At 37.6% G+C, this 26,883-nt stretch overlaps 1 long non-coding RNA gene across 6 annotated transcripts in view; it reads left to right on the top strand.

Moving 5' to 3' along the window:
• Positions 1-18,290, top strand: part of LOC141458957 (uncharacterized) — a 79,040-nt gene extending 60,750 nt beyond the window's left edge. For 2 of the 6 annotated variants that reach the window (XR_012461306.1, XR_012461303.1), the window contains 2 exons: positions 8,796-8,964; positions 17,967-18,290. This is a non-coding gene — a long non-coding RNA (uncharacterized lncRNA). The remainder of the gene's footprint in view (positions 1-8,795; positions 8,965-17,966) is intronic. The other 4 variants (XR_012461299.1, XR_012461305.1, XR_012461289.1 and 1 more) reach the window with 2 other exon arrangements.
• Positions 18,291-26,883: the final 8,593 nt, after the last annotated feature.

Below are 26,883 nucleotides of genomic sequence, written 5' to 3'. Positions count from 1 at the left end.
TGCTAAATCCATGAGATCCACATCCTTATCCTCACCACTTACCAAAGAAGAATTTGAGGAAGCATTGCTTCCTATTTCTCTCTTGGTCTCTGTTTTCTGTCCTACTTTTTTGCCCACTCCTCCCAGTATTTTCCTGGGTGGTGAGGCAGTGTAGACAACTTTTGAGGTTGGGGAAATCGGAGTTTGGGGTCGTTTTTTAGAAGCGATGGGTGGTTTCACGGAATCTTCCATGACTACCTCCATCTCTTTTTTTTGATCACTATCACTTTTCCTTTCAACTTCTTCTCTTTTTTCTTTACTTTTTATCTCTTCTTCTTTCTCTTTGCCTTCTATTTCTAGAATCTTAATAATTCTATCATAATTTTCTTCTGTTTTGCCTACGCTTTTAACCAGAGTTTCTACCACTGCAGTAAGGCGTGTAACTAGATCTTCCAGATTTTTCTTATCGGCTGGTGTTTCAGAGACACACTGCGCGTACGATATAGGTCTATTAGTTTCGGCATTCACTTTCCTTAATGCTTCTCTATAGCTTATACATTCCTTAACCTTTATTTCTTGAGCTCTTTTTTCTTTTTTGTACTTTATACAATCTACTGACACTGAAGAGTGGCAGCCATTGCAATTTATGCATAATGCCGGAGTAACACATTCATTCTGGTGAATTGGCGCAGAGCATAGCTTGCAACGATCACCGATGGTGCAGTTGCCCGCTATATGGCCCAGCGACCAACATTTGAAGCACCTTAAAGGACTTGGAATGTAATGCCTCACGGGCAATGATACAAATCCGGCAGTAATTTTTTCAGGTGGTTGTGAACCTTCGAAAGTTAAAATAAGCGCTGGAGTAGGCGTACTCTCCCCAAATTGTCTTTTATAAAGACGCTTAACTTCGACAACACCCTGTGATCTTGATTCATTTAAGATCTCTTCTTCACTACAATGGATTAGATCATAGCTTGTTACTACTCCCTTAGAATAGTTGAGTGTTTTATGTAACTCAACCTTAATTTTCATATCTTCAAACGTTTCTAGCTCCAGCAGTGATTTAGCTTTCTCACTAGCTCTCGCCTCAATCAGAAGGGAACCATTTCTCAATTTTTTGGTTTTCGTTCCCGGACATATCTTTTTTAAAAAATCAAACATCTTATAAGGCCAATATGGCTCAAAAGATTTTCCTTCCTCTTGACAAGTCATAATAAAAAATTGCTGGCCAGATTTATTGCCAGCTAATTCTTGCGTTTGTTCTAATTTTTTTAATTTATTTTTTTTTTTTGGATGAAGATTGCTCTCCATTCTTAACTAAGCCTGTTGAATTTGTTTTAAAAGTAGGTTCCATATAGTTCCCACGAGTTGGGACGTTCTATAGGTCACTCTCCGACAGTGCGCCCTTACCGGAGAGAGGGCCTGCATACTCACTGAGATCGGCCTGGTACTCAGTGGGACCGATACATGGGCCGATACCCCCGCCCAAAAACCTCCCGGCTCGGGAACCGAGATTTAGGGGTGTGTGCATGAGTGTGTGTGGTGTGTGTGTGTGTGAGTGTGAATGTGTTATGTGGCGTGGTATTGAGCTTGGGTTCCGTGGGTTTGCTATGCCCATACGGCTGTAAGCCAGCCGTCCCTGCGTTGTCCTTTAGTCGCCTCTTACGACTTCCTGGACTGGAGCAGGCCTATTCTGTCCCCGGACCTGCAGGGGCGATCAATATTTACAAAAATATGTAAAACTACAATTTGGAAAAGAATTGAATTTGCAATTGGATGTCATAACACGATGGAATAGTTTACTTATTATGTTGGAAAGGTTTTACCAATTGCGGTATTGTGTCCAAAAAGCAATAATTGATTTAAAATCAAACATAGTCTTTTCCGAAGAGGAGTTTCTATTAATTTCTGAAATCATTGATGCATTGTCACCAATTAAATTAGCAGTCAAAGCACTACGCAGAAGAGATTCTAATCTTCTTGTTGCAGACGCGACGTTTAAATTTATGATTGACACGCTTGTTGCACAAAAAACTAAAATAAGTATTGAATTGATAAATGCTCTGAAGTATAGAATAATGCAAAGACGAACAAACATCTCTCAAGTTTTGCAATATTTACACAACGCTTCACAAAACGAAATCGAAACGGATACAGACTTATGTCCTAAACTTAAAAAAGGTTCTATAACCACAAAAATAAGATCGAGGTTAGACGACGGTACGTTGGATCATATATGTTTTTTAAAATCATATTTCAATTTGCATCAAAAATAATAATCACTTGTACGAATTATTGTAATATATATTAAAAAAGTTGGATTTAATTTTATTAAATTATTCTTAAAAATAAATGTTTTGTTGTGTTTGACATATATTTGTACTACCCCTAAATAATAACATAACCTATAGTAAGTAAATTTTAATTTTGTTTACATTTTTTAAAATAATAGTAATACCGGTATTTTACCGGTATTACCGGTTCTAAAAGCGAAAATACCGAAATGCCGGTATCGAAAATTTTTAACGGTATTGCATTCCCTATACTTGACCACAGATCCAAACTCGACTTAAATCACAAACTGACTACATGTTTACAAGACACTGTTAAGACCCATACTGACATACGGAGCAGAAGTGTGCGGCTCAACCAAACCCTCTAACTCCAAACGCATGCAGACACTACTGTCTAAAATCCTACGGAAAATCCTTAATGCTCCATACTACATTTCTAACCTTCCCATTCACACTGACCTTCACATCCCCTTTGTCTCTGATCTAATAAAGTCTCGTTATCGCAAATTTCACAGCCTCCTAGCTCTCCATCCTAATCCTCTTGGGCAACAACTCTCCTCTCCTCACCTTCCAGACAATCCTCCTCGTCGCTTGAAGCGGAAGTGGCCTAGGGACCTACTGATGTGAGTATAATATCCACCGAGAAAGAGTTTCACCAATGGGTGATTATACGATTTTCATGTGATTTTAACCTGTATGATCAAATTTACTTGATGCAACATTTGTTGTAGTAGTAAATATGGCTAATAAAGCGAAGTGAGTTCGATACGAGAAGAAGGAAAAAATATAAATAAAAAATTCAGTTTAAGTTAGCAAACTAGCCAAGATCAACTTCTGAACCAAATTTAGAACTGATGGAATAATTACTAGAATATTCAAATCTGAATAGCGGTAATTATTTTAACATGAGATCGAATTAGCAATAATAACAAATTAACAAAAGACTTTTTAACAATTTCGTCCAAATTTATTGTGTCCAACAACCGAAGACAGCTACTTCCTTGGTGGCTCAATCTCTTCCACTTGGGCGACTTTCCATTCGAATGCTGCGGAATAATTTGCAAAAAAAGAATTATGCGGTCTCGAAGTCCGCTGGCTTAGGAGCTCTTCAAAAACAAAAATCTTTCGAACCGCTTTTATTTATTTAGATTAAGCGAGTAGTAGAAGGTGTTCAGTCGAATTCAGCTTTTCTCGGCGCTACCTCTTTTTAAATTTCCTGCTATGCTTTTTCCCGCGTTTTGGTCCTTGCCAAACTTCTGTAGCCTCGCATTCTATAGCCTTCACTGTGTTTTCATTTCTCTTCTTTCCAGGCTACTGTGCATCTCGTTCATCGGCAAGAAGAAGGAGCGACAACCGCCTTCCTGTATCCTTTGCATTACACTTCTCTTCAGCATCAGTTTTTCTCCATCCACATCTGCAGGGTTATCTCGGTGTCTTTTGTTTGCCCTCTTTATGGCTCTGGCCCTTCAGGCCTTGACCCCACTTGGTGTCCAACCTTGTCGAGGTGGTGGGGCTTACGCACTAAGGGCACTAGAGCTTCTGGGTGAAGGCGTCTTCGATTAAACTGAAAGAAAGCAAATATTAATAACACCTACGCTGAGATAATCATCCTCCATAAACTAGTGCGTTAAACAAACCAAAATTATCAACGAAAAAAGCAATAAATATTTCCAATTCTATTTATGGAACAAATGATCACAAACGGTTTATTGAAACCAACAATATTGAATCTCATTGTGCAAAATTAAACAAAAATTTAATGTTCTGTTTAAGCGGAAACTGTTGTTTTTTAAGCTTTTTAATTGTCACTTCCGCTTACGAATTTATATAATGCTGATGTCATTGCCGTGTCATTATCCAGCCGAGCCATTCTATTGGATAGCAGAGCTATTGTTGAAACCTAATGAGCCGCCCACCATATGGTGCACCATAAACCCACACCACTTTTCAATCATTCTCCTCTCTAGCCACATCTATTTTTCTATTATTAGTGGTTTTAAGCTTTATTAATGAAGTTTTACTTTAACTAGTAAATGATGCAGCGGAATGATCAATAAATTTACCTTTTACCTACAGCCTTCCCCTTTCCAATACCTGACGAATTTCTTGATCTAGCATTATTGTGAAAAATAAACAAAAAACTTTTTAAATTCGTAATTTATTTAATCTATAAGCAACATCTGTGTAACAATACAATAATTGGCTTTAAGCACTACCTAAGTATGCAGAGATGATCGGCGTGAATGGAGAAGCCGTTCACTAAAGAGACACCTGGTATGGTCAGGTCGGTCTTCAAGGTTATCCTTACGCCACTTCCTTTTCAGTTTCCTTCTGGTGCTGTTTAGGTGTGCTCAAGTTTGAGATGAGAGGATTATTTGTGCTAATGTGTCGTTATACTTCCTGTATTTGGTTTTAATAATGTCAATCACGTACAGTGTGTAAGATCAGGTTGGAATACAAAATAATACATCAGTCATGAGACGCAGTAATTTTGCTTGAAACCTTTGAATTTTGTACATGTCCGGTAGGTTTGAGAGAACCTGAAATTTCTCAAATTTTCAGTCATTGTGAGGGATCCAGATCAGAATTAGAAAAGGGACGGGACCTACACCCCACGGCACCGCTGCCACAACAGACTTATTTTGCCTTCCCCTTTTTATCCAGATGAGAAAGAAGATCGGAGTGAAATCCAAGATGGCGAATAACTGTTTTCTCTTGGAGTGGTCTTGGGTAGAAGTAGACGGACAAATGCGTTTTCATAATCTTCGGCCTGTGTATAGATTTAATGCCCTGAATACTCTGAAATCTTTGCTTACTTTCTGAAAGAATGAAAATAAATTTATTATCCTGGGACTATTGACCCCTTTGAATAAATACATGTACAATTGGAGGCCCTATTGGTTTGGACTGTATTTCAGATATTTATGTACAAAAATAAGTAAGTATTTACAAGAATAAGGATTAAAATTAGGGAAATAAATGAATTCATTTGGGAGGAGGCTGGGTAGAAAGGAGATAATTATACAGAAGAGATTTAAAGTGGGAAAGGATAGGAGCATAGCGGATAGATGATGGTAAGGAGTTCCAGAGAGAGGTAGTACGAACTAAGAAAGGTTTGCGAAAGGATGAAGTACGGAGGGAATGTAAAGATCAGAGGAACGAGATCTAGTACTCCGAGAATGGATTGAGGATTTGAACTTGAAGGTTTGGAAAATGTAAGATGGTCTTTGAGATTAGATAACTTGGAAAAGTAATGAAGCCAAAAAATACTGGCAGTGGTAGACAGGAAAAAGCCACTTCAACTCATCGCAGCATTGCGAAATGCGAGAGTCTCTGGGAATGCTGAAAATAAATCGTATGAAGCAGTTCATGAGGCGCTTGAACTTAGCTTCGAGAAAGACTGCCACACACTAAGCAACCATAGTCGAAATACGAGAAAATACGAGAGGGAACTAGGAATTGCAGGATCTTAATTGGAAAAAAGGTGACGGGAACTATTAAACTGCTTTAGGATGTAGATGGAGCGGCGAGAGATTTGGGAAACATTGTTTTTCCAGGATAGGTTTTTGGTCAAAAGTGATACCAACGTTTTTCACAGAGGAAAAATATTTTATTGGGATGTCATATAGGAAAAGATTGGGAAGAGGAGCCAACGATTTAAGGAGTGATTTGGAGCCAATAACTATGGCTTTGGTCTTCTCTACATTTAGGATAAGCTTATTTTCTGTGGCCCATTTTGGAGAGAATCAGGAAGCTAACAGCGCTTTTTACTAATGAAGACTTTTTAAGGGCCTATAGATGCGAGCTTTACCGGCCAGTGAACTAAATTCTAGCCGCTAAGGTCTTCCGAAGCCTTGAAGAGTAAGAAAAGAAAGCTGAAGACAAACGGGAATGATTTCAGTACCTTTTTTTTTATCAAATTGTACTTCAAAACAAATAGTGAAAGAAGGGCAGTTATCTGTTGGTGATTCAGCACAATGTCAAGTATAGATTTTGGTAAGGGAGTAGATTAACGCAGTGTAGATCGAGTTTCAATCTCGAACTTGCCCTTAGATGTTCTTTTCTTAAGAGTCCTACAAATTTATATCCTCATCCAGCAACTGAATCAAAAGCTGTTATAACAGGGAAATACTGCTGACCCTTAGATTTTCTTTTCCTAAGAGCTTCTTACAGCTCACTGTCCGGTGATGGACAGTATTGTCTGTAACGAGAGAACACTGTCCGGAGGCCGGCAGTGTTCTGAAAAAAGCTCCGGGCGGCAATACCCTTAAATGATGACGCGCCTTAAATCATAAAAAAACAAAAAATAACAAGGCAAACTAAGGACAACTCGGCACTACGCTGCCTGGTCAACCAAGACACAAGATGGTGCGACAAGCTATCTCTCGCCTTTTTCTACGATTCTGGAACGTATTAAATATAAACTTTGGGGAAGAGATTAGCTGAGGGGTTAGTTCAGTGGTTTCCCACTGAATCCAGTTTCCAGTAGCCTTATCCTAAGCATTTCTTCTCGTAGGAGCATTGGAGATGGATGGTGACGAGAAGACTCTCCTATGGACTTTAAACGCTCCGGCACCTAAGATGATTTCATCCGTCTATATATGTATATTTAATTATACATATATATAATTATTATTTGGTTTGTCCTAAGGAGAAAATATGAAATTGTAATTATTAAAATTTTTATCCAGTTCTAATTTCCTTAATAATCTGTCATTTTATGAAATTATAGCTATTTTCTTGTAATTATTACTATTAATTATCTGAAAAAAATTATGGCATCAATCTAATTATATAACGATTAGAGATATACATATACATACAATGTTGCTGACAAGATATCTTTCTACACTAATTTAATAAATTCTTATTATTATGCAAATTTTTTGGCTATAATAAGTTACTACATATTGTTGGCAATTGTATTCGGAGGGATATTACATGTTTGTTATTTCATTTATGATATTTGATAATAAAGGTGATAAGTTAAACAATGAGGTAGGAATGAACAAGCAAACAGAAAAGTTAGTTACATATTTAAGGAGTAAGAAGCGCCAGCAAACAATTCTCCTGCTTGTTAAATAAGCCAACAATCACTTTGCACTAACACAACAATAATAATTTTCAAACGATGCCTTTATTTCTTATCTAATCATCTACCTTTTCCGAATACATGCTTCAAAGTTCTTTTTATACATTTTCATGCAACTCTAAGCTTCCAATTTACATACAATTATAACATTTTTTTGTTGTTGTTTTGTTGTGGATGTTAATCTTAAATGGGTTCTTTTAAAAAGTAGTTTTTTTTAAAAATAATGAAATGTTAAGCATTTCAGCTAATTATTAGAAACTTTATTGTAATTATAACATTATATTTACATATTACAGTATTAGATAAGGATCATTAACTTGTACGAATGGTAATGAGAGATTGGTCAGTCGGAGTTTCCGGGCTGCAACTATAAATACGGTTGCGTTTGTCGGTAAAAAATGATATTTTAATTAATGATAGTGATTGTGGTGAATATAAAGGAATTTCTACTGTGAATACTAGTACAATGTTCTCTTATAGCAATTTGTTGTTATCCTAGGTTACCGAACATCTACTTATCCCTAAGTCAGGGAAAGGAAAGAGATTAGCGGAAATAGCCCCTAAAAAAGTGTTTTAAGAATTGTGACACAAACCTAAATCTTTCATTTCTCTGATCTTTAACGCAAGACAGGGGACTTGCACGCCGGTGTAGCAGGATGACATTTTGATCATGGCTGGACTTGGCGGCAACTGACATGCAAGGTGACACAGACTGCAATTCCGCTGACTAGCCCTAAGAGCGACTTTCCCCATGAGAAGCCCCCGGGCAACTGGTTCGAACTCCCAGGCACAAGCTGGAGCCCCTTCTCCTTCCTCTTCTCCAGTTCTGCCAACTGGGCAATGATGCGTTATTAGCACCAAAAGACAAATTCTAGGCCGGGGGGCCGCACATCCCTTCCAGGATCGAACAGTCTTATTGCATTCAAAACATTCGTTGCGGAGTTTTTGATTCAAATTCAATTCAAATTCTGCTTTCTTATTGGAGCAATAGTGTCTGGATATGAGAATGGATAGCATTCAGAAACTCTTCAGGTCTCGTGGTCAATTAAATGCCTCCTCGCATAACGTTTGATGGAATACGGAGGGCTACAATCTAAACTAAACCTGAACGTTCAAGAATTAAGCCAATGGTTGGCATTTGATAAAGCCACTGTCATTTGCACAGTTCTCCACGCCAGTTGTTATTGCTAATAGTTAGTATTGAGGAAGTTAAAGCTAGCTTTTTTAATACCTCTGGTAGTTGTCGTACAGATGAAACACGTTGTAATGAAACTGACATTTTGAATTACAAAACTATTAATTTAAATGCTGTGTCTCAGTCCACTGTACAGTTGCGACAGTTCAGGGTAAGCGTATCCACTTTGTTTAAAATATATTTTTTATGTTATACACATTATAAAAAAAGTAATCACCTATTTTTTTTTCAGGCGGAGCTTAACGTCCAACTGCCAATCAGGTGTCGAGGACGGGGGCGGAAGCTTATAATTTACTATAAACAATTTTTTCTAACAAGTAAAAAGTTGCTGTATGTGGGATTCGAACTAGAAATCTCCCACTTATAAAGCCACCTATTATACAATACATATTACATTATTGGTGAGTGATAGTGATCTTCGCTTTAATTGAAAACTAAAGCTAAACGAATATTTTATTGGGACTCCCACGCTAAAAAAATACATTTTGTAACACTTCCTCATGACCATGGCACTGGTAAATCCAGTATTCGGATTTACTAAAATAAAATTTAATATTCAAGCCGGCTACAGCTTATCCACATAAAATATCTTTGCTAAGCAGTTCTTTATAACCCGAATAGTCAACCAATTGTCGCTGAATATACTTTGCGATTCAAGCTGAAAATGGGGACTATACTAGCCCAGATTTCCAAGAACGAAAAGTGCTCGCACATCATGGTGATAGTGCTCGATACTGCTTCGTGTCTCAGGAAGAATTAAGTGAATTTAAGCGGGAACCACCTTACCATGAATATCTAACATTATGGTGCCGTTTTATTGGCACCAGCACTCGCTCCCAAATTGAACAGAAAACAAAAAAATCGAAAATGATTAATTCTGGTCACTACTGAAAGTTTCGGGTCAAGGGTAAAGATTTATTTGAAGTGAAAAATTTTCCAGTGGGCAGAGAGTTCAAAAACAGATGTCAAAATTTCATTTCAGAATTGAAAATGAATGATCATTAGGTAAATAAGAGGAAAATAAGGTTCTAAAAGAATTCTTACAATTTACCCACCGTTCTGTTCAGCCTAATATTCATTAGCTACCTTAATACGGTCACTGCAGAAGCTTAAACAGTAATGGAGTTCTTCCAGACATACCTGAAGATGGATCAGAATTTACAAAATACTGGAGTAAGCCACATTGTGAAAGAGAAATCCAACATCAGTTCGTGACATTTATTTGCTTAAACTTCAAATTGCTCGTTTTGAGGTATTGTTTAGAGCATTAGGGGAATGCTTTTTGTGATTACTTGAAGGCTTTTCAAATTTTATAGTTAGTTTAAATCTCGGAAAGATGCTATTCTACTATCTAGAGTACCAATAATCTCTCATAATTTTCAAAAATCGTTTTACTAAATTCGAGAAAGCAAACTTTTTAAGGTTTTTCCACTTTAACTATCAAAACCTATACATTATGTTAACACTCTTCTTTATATTAATGTCTTCGAAAATAGTAAGGTTACGTCTCACTCCAAATAGTTTAGCCCCGAAGTGTCTAAATCAAGCCTATGGTGAGTAATTTCGAACAGTTTTTTGCCTACATAAAATTTGCTTTTTCTGCAACCATGTGGGGAAGTTCTCATTACTCAATTAAAATCAGCTGTGTAATGCCCAACTTCCCACACTAGTGGGGAAAAATTCCCATTAGTGTCACTTTCCTCACTAGTGAGTGGAAAAACTTTATTGTGCTTCCTTGATATAAGAAGTTTTGTTATTAACATAAATATTTTCTGTAAAACTTTAATAAGCTTATTTACGTAACTAAATAATTAAAAAACGAATATTAAACAATAAAATAAAAATTGAAAGGAATATAGAAATAAAAATAATACTTTAATAAATAATTAGATATTTTTAATTATAACAGTTAAAAAGGTTATAGTGTTACCTTATAGAAATTTAAAATGGATTCTAGTGATTCCTGTTTAGAAAACACTCCTCCATCAATAAAAGAAACAGCAGAAAATGTAATAAGTAATGTGAATACGTAAGTAATGTAAATAATTGTAATATAACAATAAATGTTTATAATAAATAAATTACTTTTTGTAGACTGTAAAAATGAAATTTTTAATTTTTTTAGTTAATAAATCTAATGGTTGCAGAAAAAATATAATATTTAACTCGAGTGTCAAGTATTTTCCTCACACTCGGCAATTTGCACTTGCACTCGCCTCGCTTCGCTCGCTCGTGCGTGCAAACCCTGCCTCGCGTGAGGAAAAGTACTACTTTCCACACTTGTTAAATAAATAACTATTGTTTTGTCTCCAAAATTAATTTTAATTTTTGCGTAATTTCGTCTGTCTTACGTAGTACGCATATTTCTTGAATCCCGGACAAGTTTCATACTTTCATCTACTCGTATCATGAGGTATATTAGTCAGGTTTGTCTAGAGATTTCGACTTATCTTACGTCTCGTACAACACTTGCAGACCAATATTTTCAACAGTTAATATAATTTTGTAAATTTTTAAAAAAATCTAGCTAATTCTTTTAGTTTCATTTTTCAACATTTCATTATTACTTATATTCTATACTTTTAAATTGAACATTAAACACAGCTTTAACCTTTAAGATAATTATACTGGTCTAAAAGCAATGGGCTAACATTTAAAGCTCTCGTTAAAACTTTAACACACTTGCAGTAAGTAGTCTGATGTTTAATGGACTAGCGCGGCAAGCCACAAAGATAAAGTGAACCGATACCCCCGCAATGTTCAGGTAGCTGGGCATTTGGCGCCTCATTTCTCTCATCTTCCGCCCTGACTCAGCAATTTTTAGTTTACATTAAAAAAAAAGGTTTGTTACATTTATAGAGATAGGAAGTGACTGAAATCTTAGGTAAAATCTACTTCTTCGAAGACCAAACATTTAGGATTTTAATATTTTCAAATAAAAGAAATTGACAATTCAATATCAAATAAAAGATATTTCACTGTAATTTACCATTCTACGTTTATGTATACATATATTACCAACAGGGTTGAATGTGCTGCTGAAATGCCGAGATAGTTCTAATACCGAAAATATCACTTTACTGATTTGATTTTTCATATTTTTGGGATGTTTTTAGAAAAACTACTTCTTCGATTGTTTCTGGAAAAAGTTTTTTTGGGGGGGAAATTAGTGTAGTACAGTTGAGATATAAGCTAAAACGTCTTTATAAATCGTATTTCGAAAATCGCACTAAGATGTGTGGGTGTTCACGGCCATTGTTTTAAATATCTTTTCATATTAATTTTTACTGTTGATGGAAGCCATAAATCTAAACCCTGTTCTTTAAATGTTCTTCTTTCAAATGATCCTCAACATCTTACACGTATTAACAGGGAAAAGATTAGCTGAGTGGTTAGCGAATACTGGATCCCAACTCGGGGTTCACAGGTTCAAATCCAGTTGCTAGCCCTTAGATTTTCTCTACTGAGGAGGAGAAGGACAGCTCACTGTCCGGTGATGTTATTTGTAGCGAAAGAACAATATCGGAGGCTGGCAGAGCATGCTGCTGCTAATGACAGCAGATATTGACGCACCTTAAATTAAAAATAAAATACAAAAAATTAAGGAATTTCCACAATATAGTATTTTTTTAAACAATTTTTTTGAAATTAGTATTTCCACTAGCTAAATGTAACCACCAATTTTAAATTCAACACCGAGCGGAAAACTAGTATTCTAGCATTCAGTAAAACGCTCTACGAATAATACAAACGGCCCTGATTCAATTCTAATGCCTATACTTTGAAAAACTCATTAAAAATTACGAACCAAAAGGAAATATATCTTTACATCCATAATCTAATTGGATACATCTTCCTTTACAGCAATTTACCATTGGTTTAAACGGAATGTTCAATAATTTAAAAAAATCAAGTTACAACTGTTTACTTGATTGCTAGCACTGGAAAGATGATTAACTGAATGGGTAACCTCGGCAGCAAGTCTTAAGAATTTGCGGTTTAATGGTAATGGTCAGTGTATGGGACTTGAAAGTATCTATCATTAAGGCTGAAGATTCTTTAACTTGAAAAACTTGTGCGCTGTAACGCATTAAACACAATTGTTGGTCATTTTAACCGCAGTTGAAGCTATTTACTATCGTCTACTCATTCATCTGTTCTCTAGAAACTTTTTATGAATGAATACTTTTCGAATAACATGGCCTTCTAGATAGAATGAAATTCTACCAACTTTAACACACTCACAAGACATTCTCCATCCGCAATTATGGACTTAAATTTTCTTGTAACTCAAAATTTATAATAAAAATTAGATTTTTTAATTAAAATTAAATTTTACGGTTTTCTAAAAAAAATCGCTAAAACTTCAAAAATTTATTGTGTTCAACAGCATTTTTGGTCAGCCTTATTGTCCGTCTGTTAGTAGCGCCTAAGCAGGTATAAAATTTCAACTTAGGCCCACATTTAATAGGATCTTCAATCAAGAAACACTTTTAAATTAATAGTAAATTTATTATAACAATTGTAGAAGAATGCGACATTGTTAACACCAAGATTTTAAAATTTGAAGCCCGCTTACTTGTGAGGCTAAAAAGTATCTTAAAAGACTAATTCATTACCTTGGAATTCCTTTGTAACAGATACATTGTATCTTTATACAAATAAAGTTTGATTTGAATTTGACTAATTCATTACTAAAAGATCATGTAAATGTTTAAATTTTTTATAAATATGTCAAAGTTGGGTGTTTTTAAGCTTACGCTTTTTCCTGCAGTTTTTGACGATCAATCCTTATACAACTGTCCTACCGGACAGTTTTAATGCGTACCTTTAACACAATTTATCTGCGTAACACTTCTCACAGATTTCTTTTAAATGTTCGTTCAAAACATAAATTTTGCATCGATTCTTGGATGTTTTAGCCCAAATCATCCGCTGATGTAGCAACGACTTCAGCACCTACTTCTGGACATTTTTAAAAACCTGACTTTCTGGATCTCACTCCTACAGGAAACAAATCTTCTCATTTCTACTTAAGGTTCAAACCTTAAGTTAATTGCTACTTTTTCATTACAAATAACACAGAGAACTTTGTTTTGAGTTTGTTTATCGTAAAAAAATGAATGTTTATCAAAGTTGTCTGTTTATCAAAATGATGTTTATCATTTTTTTACGATAAACCAACTCAAAACAAAGTTCTCTGTGTTATTTGTAATGAAAAAGTAGCAATTAACTTTAATTGCTAAAATAAACAAGAAAAAATCGATAAACAGTTCAAATACCTACTTACTTAGTTACTCAAGGGCTATAACGGTCCATGAAGGACCCGAGCCTCAGCCACTACACCTATATCTGTCTCTTGCCGACCGTTCACCATCTCTGCTGACCAAGGGCTACCAAAACGTCCTGTACGTCGTTCAACCATCCTTGTCGAGGCCTACCCGCCGGCCTTTTTCCACCAGGGTGTCCATACAGTGCTTTCCTGGAACCTCTCGTCTCCTCCATTCGGTGCAAATGTCCCAGCCATCGTAGTCTACCAGACTTTATAGTGGCTACTATATCAGGTTCACCGAACAGTTCAACGACTCCTCGATTCGTCCTGATTTTATTATAGCCATCTTGCGTCCTTACGGGTCCAAAACAGTTCAAATAAATAAATAAATAAATTTAAAAGACAAAAAGTCCCACACTAAGGAAAAATGTAAATATTTTTTGGAAAATCGAGGTTTCAAAATGATTTGAAGATTAGTTGCATGAGAGAGACGTCACCTGTCTATTGGACACATAACTTTTTTAGTTATAACTTTCATTTCTCTTTTTTTTTATTGTTGCTTTCCTGAATTAATTATTAACAGATAGGTACTAAAAAGATTTAAAATGTTCATCGATTTTTGTAGGCCTTGCGCCTGTTCTATTTATAAAACCTTACTATCCTTCACTTAGGCACATTTTAATAAATGAACACAATAGTGAAGGAGAATCAAAGACTGACAATAGTTTACATACATCCTGGGACAAGTAATGACGGAGCGTGGATTCCAGGAGGTCATTATGTCATCCTACAATCTCACATACCTAGAATGTCTCCATGCCAAAGGGTTCTCTTCTTCAGGCTATGATGGTAATAACAGGTGGTGCGCTCCGATTGTCTCCTAACCAACACTTACACCATTACACCATCCTCAGTGATACTAATTTTAAAAACAAAATGAAATAGCAATTTATTTCCTCTACATTTCCTTCATTATGGTTGTTTTCCCTTTTTGAGCGTTCGGAACTTCCTCTTCATCTTGAGTGCTTGCCCCTCCACCTCTACTAGCCAATAGCTCTTTCTCTATTCATGAGTTTTTTTTTTTATTCTCTAGCTTTAGAAAGTCAGTTTTCAATGCCCTTGAACTAAGGGATATTAGGGTACCTTCTCACGACACTAACCAAACCTAGACACACACATTGGGGACAACTGGAATTATTATAATTTTTTTTTTAAATTTTTAGACAAGGATTCTGCACTGCAACTTTTATTAGACCTATTGCATCCCTCACTACTTCCAGATGAGTTCTGCCACAGCCTCCTAACATTGCCATTCTAAAAATTCATGATCTATTCCTCCCAAACACCTGCTATTTTCCCGACCTCTCAGGGAAACTTGAGATCAAAATACTCACAAGTTCCTGACGTTCCTCCGAGATCCTGTAAGATTAGCTTCTCCCGCAGGATCGAAAAGTGCGAGCTTTTCTGGAAAGAAGGAAGGGAATAGGGGAAATACTTCTGTTTCCCTTAAAATGAAGAACCGTCAGATTGGAATACTTCTTGACGCCAGAACGCCCCCGCAATTCTTAATTAGGAATAAAATCCTTATACCGTTTTTGAAAAAAAGAATATTTAAACTATATAAATGTATTATTATTTCTATTGGGTGGGGGTAGACTCTTATTTTAATATATTTATTCATATACAAAATAAATATTGAATACATTTTTTGATGAGAATAATATCAAAATTTAGTCTATTTATATACAAAAGTTTTTTAATAGTTCTTTTAATAACAAACATTGTGCGGGGCTGAAGGACATTTTGGTCTTTGGGCGCCTTTTACCCTTGCGGCAGCACTTCATTGTAACTGTGATTTAACCTAACTCGACGCTAAATAACACTACACAAGAATTGTAATCGGAGTTATACTTTGCTGAAAGATAATTTGAACGGTTATGTTCCTTAATTGGTTGTAAATGTCTGTAATCGTTTACACAATAACCACTAAAGACTCCATTGTTTCGAATTCATAACATATGCGTGTAATTTATCGAATAGATGTAATTTTCGTTATTCAGTAAAATAAAAAAAAACCATTGAACACTCAATAAGTTGAACCAATTATTAGGAGAAATTACAATTACATACTAATTATAGACTATGTAGAAGAGGTATGCTATTTTTACAAAATGTGAAAAACGGAAATATATTGATCACATTAAATATAAAAAGCGATAATTGCTTTATCCTGTGATACACAATAAAAATTATTCTCTAATTTTGGGAAATTTACTGTTATTATTCCATGTTTCTGGAAGTAAGTTTTTTTTAAGTATGTAGTTGTTTTGGATGGTTGAGGGAACCATCTGCTGTCAGTATTGTTAAGTACAGTTCCGGTGTACAGAACCCTTTTTATAACCTACGTTATACTGCAATTCTGTTATTCCATTTTGTAGTATTAAACTTATCTAAATATTATTATTACTGTGCATTCATTTGTTTTTTAACTTAATAATTTTTTTGGGGGGATATTTCAGAGCGATAAACTACTTCTGGGCCCCAATTTCGGCTACTAAGTAATTGACTGTTTCGTAACATTTTCTGAATTTCGTTTGACCATCTGTTTTCGCCACATTTCTTCCGCCAAAAAAATGTTTTTGTCTTTCAACCCTACAGTAAAGTTATTAGTGTTGTGGTGATAAAGTTTTTGAAACTAAATTGTGTGACCACTGGATCTAAGATATGAAATTGTTAGGAACTGATTGTTGATGACTGATCTAGAGACTATTAATTGAACCAGTTAAATAAGAAATTTTGGGAATTGAATATTGAAATAGATAATTTCTTAATTGATTCGCAATATAGTTATTTATTTAACAAGTGTGGAAAGTAGTACTTTTCCTACGCGAGGCAGGGTTTGCACGCACGAGCGAGCGAAGCGATGCAAGTGCAAATTGCCGAGTGTGAGGAAAATACTTTACACTAGAGTTAAATATTATATTTTTTCTGCAACCATTTATTAACTAAAAAAATTAAAAATTTCATTTTTACAGTCTACAAAAAGTAATTTATTTATTGTAAACATTTATTGTTATATTAAAATTATTTACATTACTTACGTATTTACATTACTTATTACATTTTCTGCTGTTTCTTTTATTGATGGAGGAGTGTTTTCTAAACAGGCATCACTAGAATCCATTTTAAATTTCTATAAGGTAACACTATAACCTTTTTAACTGTTATAATTAAAAATATCTAATTATTTATTAAAGTATTATTTTTATTTCTATATTCCTTTCAATTTTTATTTTATTTTTTAATATTCGTTTTTTAATTATTTAAATAAAATAAATTTAAATAAGCTTATTAGAGTTTTACAGAAAATATTTATGTTATAACAAAACTTCTTATATCAAGGAAGCACAATAAAGTTTTTCCACTCACTTGTGCGGAAAGTGACACTAATGGGAATTTCCCCCCACTAGTGTGGGAAGTTGGGCATTACACAGCTGATTTTAATTGAGTAATGAGAACTTCCCGACATGGTTGAAGAAAAAATAATTTTCAGTCTTTCACTGAAACTCATCTCTACCCATCCCAAATTGTCACTGGATACTGGAAGATAGAAAGGTTAGTGAACATCGAATCCAAGAACATCAGTGCAGTGACCATTGGATTATGTAGCAGAATTTTGGGGCTCCGCCAAACCATCCAATATCCAACCTATCCAATCTTTCCAGTCTAAAGTCCTCCGCCGAATCGTTAACGCACCATTCTATGTCTCAAACCGCACCCTCCATCATGATCTCAATATTCCGTATGTAAATGAGTTAATTCACACCCGATTCCTAAATTTCCACAGCAAACTCTCTGATCACCCAAATCCTCTGGCTCATCCTGACAATCCTCCACGTCGTCTAAAGCGGCGTTGGCCACGTGACCTCATTGCCTCTTAAACCCCAATAACCAGTGCTGGCTGGTTTCTCTCATCCTGTCATCCTGGTTGTGGCACTGAGCCAGCTCTGTGACACAATCAAATGTTTATCTGTAAATACACATTTGCTAGATGTATACTTTGTACAGTTGCAAATAAATAAATAAATAAATAAAAAAATTCTTAATTGATTCGCAATAAATAATTTTCAGTCTCTCACTGTTACTCATCCCAAATTGTCACTGGATACTGGAAGATAGTTAGACAGGCTACTGAACGTCGAACCCAAGAACATCAGTGTAGTGACCATTGGGAATGCATCATCAAGATTCGAGGCAAGAGATTTCATGTTAAAAAACATTAAGTATAAAATTCTTAATCCAATAACTATGGCAATGGATTTTGCAACATTCACCACGTCGGACTCTACAACCTAAGCTGCTCAGCGCGCACACAATCTATTTAAATAAAAATCTAATTTTTGTTGTACAGTAAATTCGAAAAAATGCTCATAGTTCTATAATGGAATAAACTATTTTTTTAAAATTTAAAAAGATATTCTATATCTATTTTAAATTGTAAATAAACTTTTTCAAATTCAAAAAAAATGTTTAAAAACTTGTTCGGTAGTAAACTTTATTAATTTACCAATCAATATTAACATATCTATTGAGTCTGCTACCTAGAATAGACTTTGTAACGTTTAGTGTTAAATTTACATAGTCAATAGGCAAAATTCAATTAGCCAAACTGTATAGCTAGTTGAGCATCAAACAAATAGTGCAAAGGGAATTTAAGGCGGATTAATTTGCACTTGGAGAAACAAGTTTTGTAGGATTAATGAATATCAAATCAAGCTTAAAACCTACTGTAATTGATGATAATTAACTTTTATTGTTAATTAATTTGCAATTAGGGGATTTGTTAATGGGGAAAACTGGTATTTTTGTTACGGGATGCTGATACTGATGTATACTGACTCGTATACTGATGTGCTTTATACACACCTTTATTAATGCACGTCAGTATAGGGTTCTTGTACAGTTTAATTAGCTGTATTAGTAGCGAAGTGTTACCAAAATAAGTTGGTACTTCGATACTACTATACATTTAATCAAGAATACCCTAAGCATTTCCTTTGTAAAGTTGTTCAACTTGTCCGCTTGAACTTCATGATTCGTACTTATATAACACTACGTGAGGTGTTGGAACTGGTACTTTATACTTTAGCTAAGAAGTAGTGGAATGATAAGTATTTAGCAACCTTCGAGTGGCACATTCAGCCTCATACATTCGACAGGAATTCCCTTCACTCAAGGATAGTTATTCACTACGATAGTCAAGAAGCATTGAAGGCCCTATGTGCCTGCTAAGTCAATGACAGTGTTTGTGTGGGCTTCAATTCAGTCCTCACTGAGTTGGACAACCAAACACGCTCACTTACGTAAGACGTACATCAGAGGCTAAACGTTTTACAGGTCCAAAACCCTTCTTCCTGTAATGCTCTACAAGACTTTAGAAGAAGATTCTTTATCGGACCAGTCAAAATCGATTCTATGGTTTTCACTCAAAATGATGTGCTCTTGTGGAAGATGATTCGTTAGCTAATTATTGCTATTGCCTTTTAGTTAGATTAGATTCTACGAGCGTCCGGCTAGAAAGCGACAACTAGGGCCTATAGAAACACCTACTAATTAGGGTACTACTCAGGTCCTTCCTGATCTAAACTAGATTTAGAAGTGTGATGAGGGGCTCCTGGCCAGCGTATGAAGCAGAGGATTTCTCTTCTCGGAAGAGTCGAACCCTGAGCTACAACAGTCAGCTCTGGGCGCTGGCACATTACTGACAGCACAGGTTTTTCTATCTTTGACCAGAAATTACACTGATACCCTCTCTCAGGCCCAAGCAATGAGTGAGTTTCAATACTCTACAATGGCTTGTTAGGTGGCCTACGATCATTCGTATGGCTTGTGAACAACGGTAGATTAAGTTTTTCTTTTCCTTTGCTCATGGCCTTTCCTTCTGAAGTCCACCATTCCTTCGTCCTGCTATCTTTACTTTCTCAGCTGCACACAACTGATTAATACCTTAATAGGGTTCTGGATGCATGAAAGCTCCACATATCGCTGGTCAAGCGAACCACCTCTTCACTTAATGGCCAGACTCCAAAATTAATCGTAAGACTTAATTCAGACAACCAATGGGTGCGGTCCTGATACCATTTGACAGGTTTTCGCAAGACACTCTTTGAACGCCACTTAATGTCCTACATTCATTCTTCTTCCTACAGGCTGTCACTTCACAGATTAATCACTGATGTAGGTGTCCATAACGTAATCCTGGAATTTAAGCCAAACTTTTTTATGATAAACTTTTATAAAACTTTTTTTTATGATAACTAATAAAGAGGACTCTTTTAGTTAAGTTTCACAGGTATTATAAATAATTAAGTAAAAAAAAAATACAGCAAATTTGACTTTGAAGAAAATTTTACCAAATTATGCAAATTTTAGAGGGCGTTTGTCATGTGTTTTCGTGTGTTAGTATAAAAGAACTAAAAAATAAATAAATAAAATAAGGAATCAAACTGCGCGACGTTTAATACTTCCAATTTGGCACGTATAAGTGAGTAAACTGTAATTATTAGATAGTTAATGGAATTGGGAGTCTGAGTTAGAAAGTTAAGGTGCAATTGTATATTTAATTTGTGTAATGACGGTGTATTCAAGTATTCATTTAATGACATTTACATATATAGGGAGTATGTTCTCTGAATCGAAAATTATTTTAATTTCTAAGAAGAGAGGTAGCTTGTACTCGGCGCTCTTTAGAAGGCAAAGCATAAGGATAATTTTATCATTGGTGGTTAAATTGCCAACAAGTTGAACAGCATCGTGCAATCATTAAAATCCATCTTCATAACATTATTACTAAGTGACTAAGCGATAGTCAATCCTCAATTACAGAAAACACTCGGCTATAATATTGATAATGACATGTCTGCTATTTCAGTTACATTTTTTGATCTTTTATAGTTATTATTGTAGACTTTGGAGGACAGTCGTCTTAGTGTTTTTTTACATCGCTCTTATATATTTCTTTTTTTCTGGTTCAGAATGTTTGCAGGCCACAAGGTGCGTCTTTATAAGAATATCAAAATGTAATTTACTGGTCATGTCATTAGAGTGAGACCAAAAAGGACAGATGGGGTGGACAAATTACAGGGGACAATAGCAGCTAGACAATGAGGGGGCCGAAGAGAAGCCCGCGGGACTAAAGACAATAATCAAATAGAAGGGGAGACCCGTCGTCTCATATCCAAGCAAGAAAGACACACTTTATTAGTTGTTCTTTTAGTTTTGAAAGGGCTGTTGCTCGCTTTCAATTCATTAGAACCTCCTGCTTTTTTTGTTGTTGTCATTCTCTCTGTTGATCGCTATTACCTTCCCCATCTCTTGCTGCTGCTATGGGAAACAGATTGTCTCAGACCGCAGACCGATCTTAAGGTTGCGCACCACGCTACTTAACCTCTCATTCTAGAGCTTTTTCTTTTATTATTATATTTTGATTTTTTGTCCTTCCCCAGTTGTGTCTCCGTTACGTATTGGCCTGTATCTTTAATATAATTGCTTAGATTTAATTCATACCGTTATAATGTCCTGCACAAATGTCTTCTCTTTTAACAACAATAAAATAAACAATCACATCAAAATGCCGTAGAAGACTCCTTTGATTCACTGCACATGCAATGAAACTCTATTTTTATACTAATGTGGCTCTGTGAGTATTTTGATGACGAGAATTTTAATTAGCAATTTTCAGCCAAGTTAAATCATTTTCAGTATAACCAGACCTAAAATATGTTGAGTGCAGCCTTCAAAACAGAATTGAGTTTTTGCACTGCTATTTCTAATATTGACGCCAATTTATTAAAGTAACACCATCCTGCCAAATTTTATTAATATCGGGCTAAACTTTTTCAGTTATTATTAATAATAATTTTACCCCGTAGGGGGGAGTAGACTAGCCACTTCTTCAGGGAGCTTGGCGTCCCTGCGGGTATCCCAGTCTAACAACACTTCAACACTCACACTAACACCCCAAACACTCACACACTACACCTAGGACCTGCAGAGGTAGTTGATGTGTGCAGCTACTTGGGTTTAGCAAACCCACAGGCAAACTCGAGCTCCCCACCACACATCTCACTCACACCTTCACACTCACACTATACAGACGATCACACACACTGCACGAACAAGGACACGCACTCGTCGAGAGTCAGAGTATAAATATCTCTCCCTCGCGTGCCGTGGCGAGGCTTTGGGGCTAGGGTGGAAAAGAGGATCCTGGGCATTGAGGGAGACGTTGACCTGCGGGCTTCTTATCCCAACACATGTCTTTGGCCTCGGCTTCACCCGAGAGCTCCACCTGGAGGATACCCCTACTTCAGGAAATCGGCTAGGGAACACTGTCTCAGACAGGTTCCTAGGGGTAGGAAGGGGGTCACGGGGGCACGGGTCGGTACCTGGTACCGGAACGTTGTCTTCCGTGGCACCTGACTATATCAAGGTTTGATGGTCCACCCGGACAGTAACCGGGTCCATTTGAGCGTCCGTGGAGGCGGGCCCACGAACCTTGATGAATCCCTTTTGATTACTATGGCTAATCAAATCAACCCCCTAGGGCTCAGCCCACCTATTTTCCCTATCCAAACCTCCAATCCCACTCCCTCCCCAAATAACCCTCTCCCTTTACCTCTCCTATTCCCGAACCAGCAACCTTCTAATAATACTTTCCCCACTTCCCATCCTTCTCAATCCCAACCAACAACAGTCAAAACAAGGCAACGACAAGGCGAGGACATGGACATTTCTACTGCAATTACGGAATCTGGTTTGCAGTTCACCCTGCAACCATTTGGCCCCTCTTCCCCGCCAAGGAAGAAAGCCAAGGGCGGCAACAAGCAGGTAAGCAAGAGTCAGGTAGGTTATAAATTCATAGATCTCGAAGAGGACAACTGGGGAAGATTCTTTGTAGTTAAAAAGAAGGAGGGTACTTTTTCAAACGAGTGTTCGTTTAAGCTAAATAAATTTATAAAGAGTATTGTGGGCAAGACCAAAAGTGTAAAAAAACTCGGTGATGGTTCTATCTGTATAGAAGCTGAGAACCGTATACAAGCAGCAGCAATCTTAACATTGCAAAAATATATGGATGCTGAACTTGAGGCTGGTCCTCACAAACGGTTAAATAGTTCACAGGGAGTAATTACATGCAGGGATTTTTTAAATAGCACAATAGAAGATATAAAAGAGGGTTTGGCAGATGAAGGAGTAGTAGAGGTGAGGAGGATCAAGAGAAGGCAAGATGGGTCCTTAGTGGACACCGCTTCTCTTGTCCTCACCTTCGATCGACCTAAACCGCCACAATCAATAAATGCAGCATTTTATAAACTGAAGGTGCGCCCGTACATACCATCTCCAATGAGATGTTATAAGTGTCAAAAATTCGGGCACACCTCAACGCGTTGCAAGGCTCCAGAAGCGGTGTGCACATGTGGAAAGCCCATGCATGATGGTGAGTGCACACCCCCAATAACCTGCATAAACTGTGGCGGGGAACACTCTGCCAGATCCTCTGGGTGTCCTACATTAGTAAAAGAAAAGGAAATCCAAAAAGTTAAGACATTGCAGCAGTTGCCCTACCATGAGGCTAGGGCAATAGTAGAAAGTAACGCTTATGCTTCGAGTGCAATAACTTTTGCGGAAAAATTGAGGACACCCATACCAGTGGCACACTCTAAAAACTCCGCCCAAATTCAAGGGCACTTAATAAAAGGCCCCTCCCCTGCCTTAAAGGGGACAATTGTAAAAGTGGGAGAAATCCCACCATTACCCACCTCCCCTGCTTTAAGGGGAGTAGTCCCAAAGGTGGGTTCGACCCCACCATCAAAACTAAGCTCCCCTCAGGGGGAGACAGTAGCTTCAGGGCTACTTCCAACTGCTCCCACTACTAGTGGGGGCGCCATAAAGGTGGGGTTAACCCCACCTCAAAATGTAACCGCCTCCAAAGGGGAGTGGAAAGTGGTCAGTCCACCTAAACGCTCCCTGAGGCGGAAAGTAAAGACGATTCTGTCACCCCCCTACCCTACTAGGACTAGGGGGAAAAAATCATTAATGGAAGGACAAACGTCCTCCAAATCCAATGTTCGCTCCCCCAGGAAGCAGTGGCTTCTTATGGGGACGGACATTGAAGCATCAGAATCGGAGGGGGGAAATGCCTCTGACAATCCTCCCAGACGAAGAAAAAAGGGTTGGCCTAAAGGCAAACCCAAGGATAAGTGTGCCACTGAGTAAATGTATTGTAGAGTTAAACCAAATCACAGCATCCATGTATTTTAGCAGCTATTTCCATACACTGAGTTTATTTTATACCATAATGAATTGTAGGTTACCTTTACTTAATATTTTAAATGTATTAGATATTAAAAAGATCCTGCCAGGTTTAATATTGGGAAAAAATCATAATGTTTGAGTCAATTATACAATGGAATCTGCGGGGCTATACTAGTAATAAAGAAGGACTACGCCGAATGGTGGCGGAATATCGTCCTTTTGGGTTGTGCCTCCAGGAAACGAAGCTCCGCCCTGGTCATATCATTCACATACCTGGGTACAAAATATACAGTCATGAGGTACAACCTGCCCCAGGTGGGAGGGCGCACGGTGGTGTAGTCGTCTGTGTACGGGATAATATCCCTAGCAGGCGGCTCAACCTACAAACTAATATACAAGCTGTTGCCGTGCGTCTAGCTACACCACTACAGATCACGTTAGTTAGCATATATCTGCCAGACATCTATTGGCGTAGAAGTGATCTGGAGAACCTGCTCTCGCAGCTCCCTGCGCCGGTGTTGTTGATGGGGGATTTCAACTGTCACAACACCTGGTGGGGGTCAGCCAGGACTGATGCTCGAGGCAGAGCTCTTGAGGAGATCATAGATAATAGCAACTTGATGCTCCTCAATAGTGGTGAAGCAACACACTTCAATGCACACTCGGGAGGCTTTAGTGCGATTGACCTGAGTGTTGCAACTCCCACCATAGCAGTACGTCTAGAATGGACCACACTAGACCATTTATATAATAGCGACCATTTCCCAATCTTAGTGTCGAGCTCCATCTCCAGATCCGACTTTGTAATTCCACGGAGATACGACATCAACAAGGCAAATTGGCCTGCTTATTCCGCCAGAGTGGTTATACCACCCCCTACAGGAAATACCACTCTGGATAGCGAGCTGTTTATCAAGGCCCTGGAAGAGGCATCTGGTGGTTCCATTCCGAGAGCTGGCGGGAGAGTCCCACGAACCCCCGTCCCATGGTGGACCCCAGAATGTAAAAGCGCCATAGCAGCTACAAAGCAGGCCTTAAATAGATTCAAGAGGTATCCGACGGATGAAAATCTAATAAATTTTAAAAGACTGAGAGCCAGAGAGAGACGTATAATCAATGAATCAAAAAGGGCAAGTCTCACCTCCTACGTGTCGAAGATTTCCACGTCAACGAGTTTGAAGGAGGTGTGGAGCAAAATAAAGACTCTCTCTGGCGGACGCAAAACCCCGTCGATACCAATATTAAAAGTCAATGATGTCGTCGTTACCGAGCCGCGAGAGGTAGCTGAGTCCTTAGCTGGTTACTTTGCTCAAGTTTCCAGCTCACAAAATTACTCGGCAGAATTCCTCCGGCGAAAAGGTAACGTGGAGCAACAGCCACTCGAATTTGAAACCGCTATCAGTGAAACTTATAATGAACCGCTGACCATTCATGAATTAGAAAATACTTTAAAGAAATGTAGAGATTCCGCTCCAGGTGTGGACGGAATCCCATATGCTATGATTCAAAATTTGAATGGAACTGAGAAAGAAGGCCTTCTCCGGTTATATAATACCATATGGGAGACCGGCCAATATCCTGATGGTTGGCGGGAAGCAATTGTCATACCGATCCCTAAAGAAGGAAAAGACCCCAGCGATCCCTCCAGTTACAGACCCATTTCGTTGACCACATGCTTGAGTAAGGTCCTCGAATCTATAATCAATTATAGATTAGTCTACGTATTAGAAACTAGAGGACTTTACAGCCAGCATCAAGCGGGATTTCGCAGACATCGTTCCACGTTGGATCAAGTGAGCCACCTGGAGGTATATGTGCAAAATGCATTTATGCGTAGAGAGCACGTGCTGGCCGTGTTTTTTGACCTCGAGAAGGCTTATGATACAACGTGGAGGCATGCGATTCTGCGGAAGTGTCACGAATGGGGTTTGAGAGGGAAATTACCAAAATTCCTTCATGGTTTTTTGGAGTCACGAAGGTTTCGAGTTCGTCTGGGGTCAGTGCTCTCAGACCAGTATCATCTGGAAAATGGAATACCACAGGGCTCGGTACTAAGTGTCACACTCTTCACGATAGCGGTCAACTGCTTAGCCGAAGTAGTAGGAGATCCCCTAAAGATATCACTGTATGTTGATGACCTCGCCATTTATTTAGCTGGCAGGGACTTACACGAGGTCAATGTACTCCTACAGCAGGCGATAGATAGAGTGGCTGATGAGGCCAATAGGAACGGGTTTAAGTTCTCTAGAACTAAAACGGTGTGCCTACACTTTTGTCGATTAAGACATGAGCATAATGCTCCAACGCTATACTTGGAAGGCACACCCATTCAGTACAAACCCAACGTTCGTTTCCTGGGCCTCATTTTCGATACTAAGTTATCCTGGCAGGATCACATAGACTACACTAGCAAAAAATCAAGGAGAACCCTCGACATAATAAAATTTTTAGGAAGCTATAAGTGGGGGATGGAAAGGGAAATTTTAAAACGTATTTTCACTACGCTCACCCGTCCAAAATTAGAATATGGAGCCCCGGTTTATAGCTCTGCGCGCAAGTCTCGCCTGAAATTACTAGATAGAATTTATAATGAAGGAATTAGATTATTTACAGGCGCCTTCCGAACCAGTCCGTTACAAAGCCTCTACGTAGAGTCAGGGATGTTGCCACCCCAGCTCAGGAGAGAACAACTCACCCTGGCCTACGCAGCTGGAATATGGGGGAAACGGTCTCA

This window comes from Rhodnius prolixus, unplaced genomic scaffold (genome assembly GCF_049639745.1).
Source record: "Rhodnius prolixus isolate KJV_2025 unplaced genomic scaffold, Rpr scaffold_1, whole genome shotgun sequence".
Lineage (NCBI taxonomy): Eukaryota > Metazoa > Arthropoda > Insecta > Hemiptera > Reduviidae > Rhodnius > Rhodnius prolixus.
Note: the sequence above shows the minus strand (reverse complement) of the source record. Positions and strands in the feature narration are given on the sequence as shown.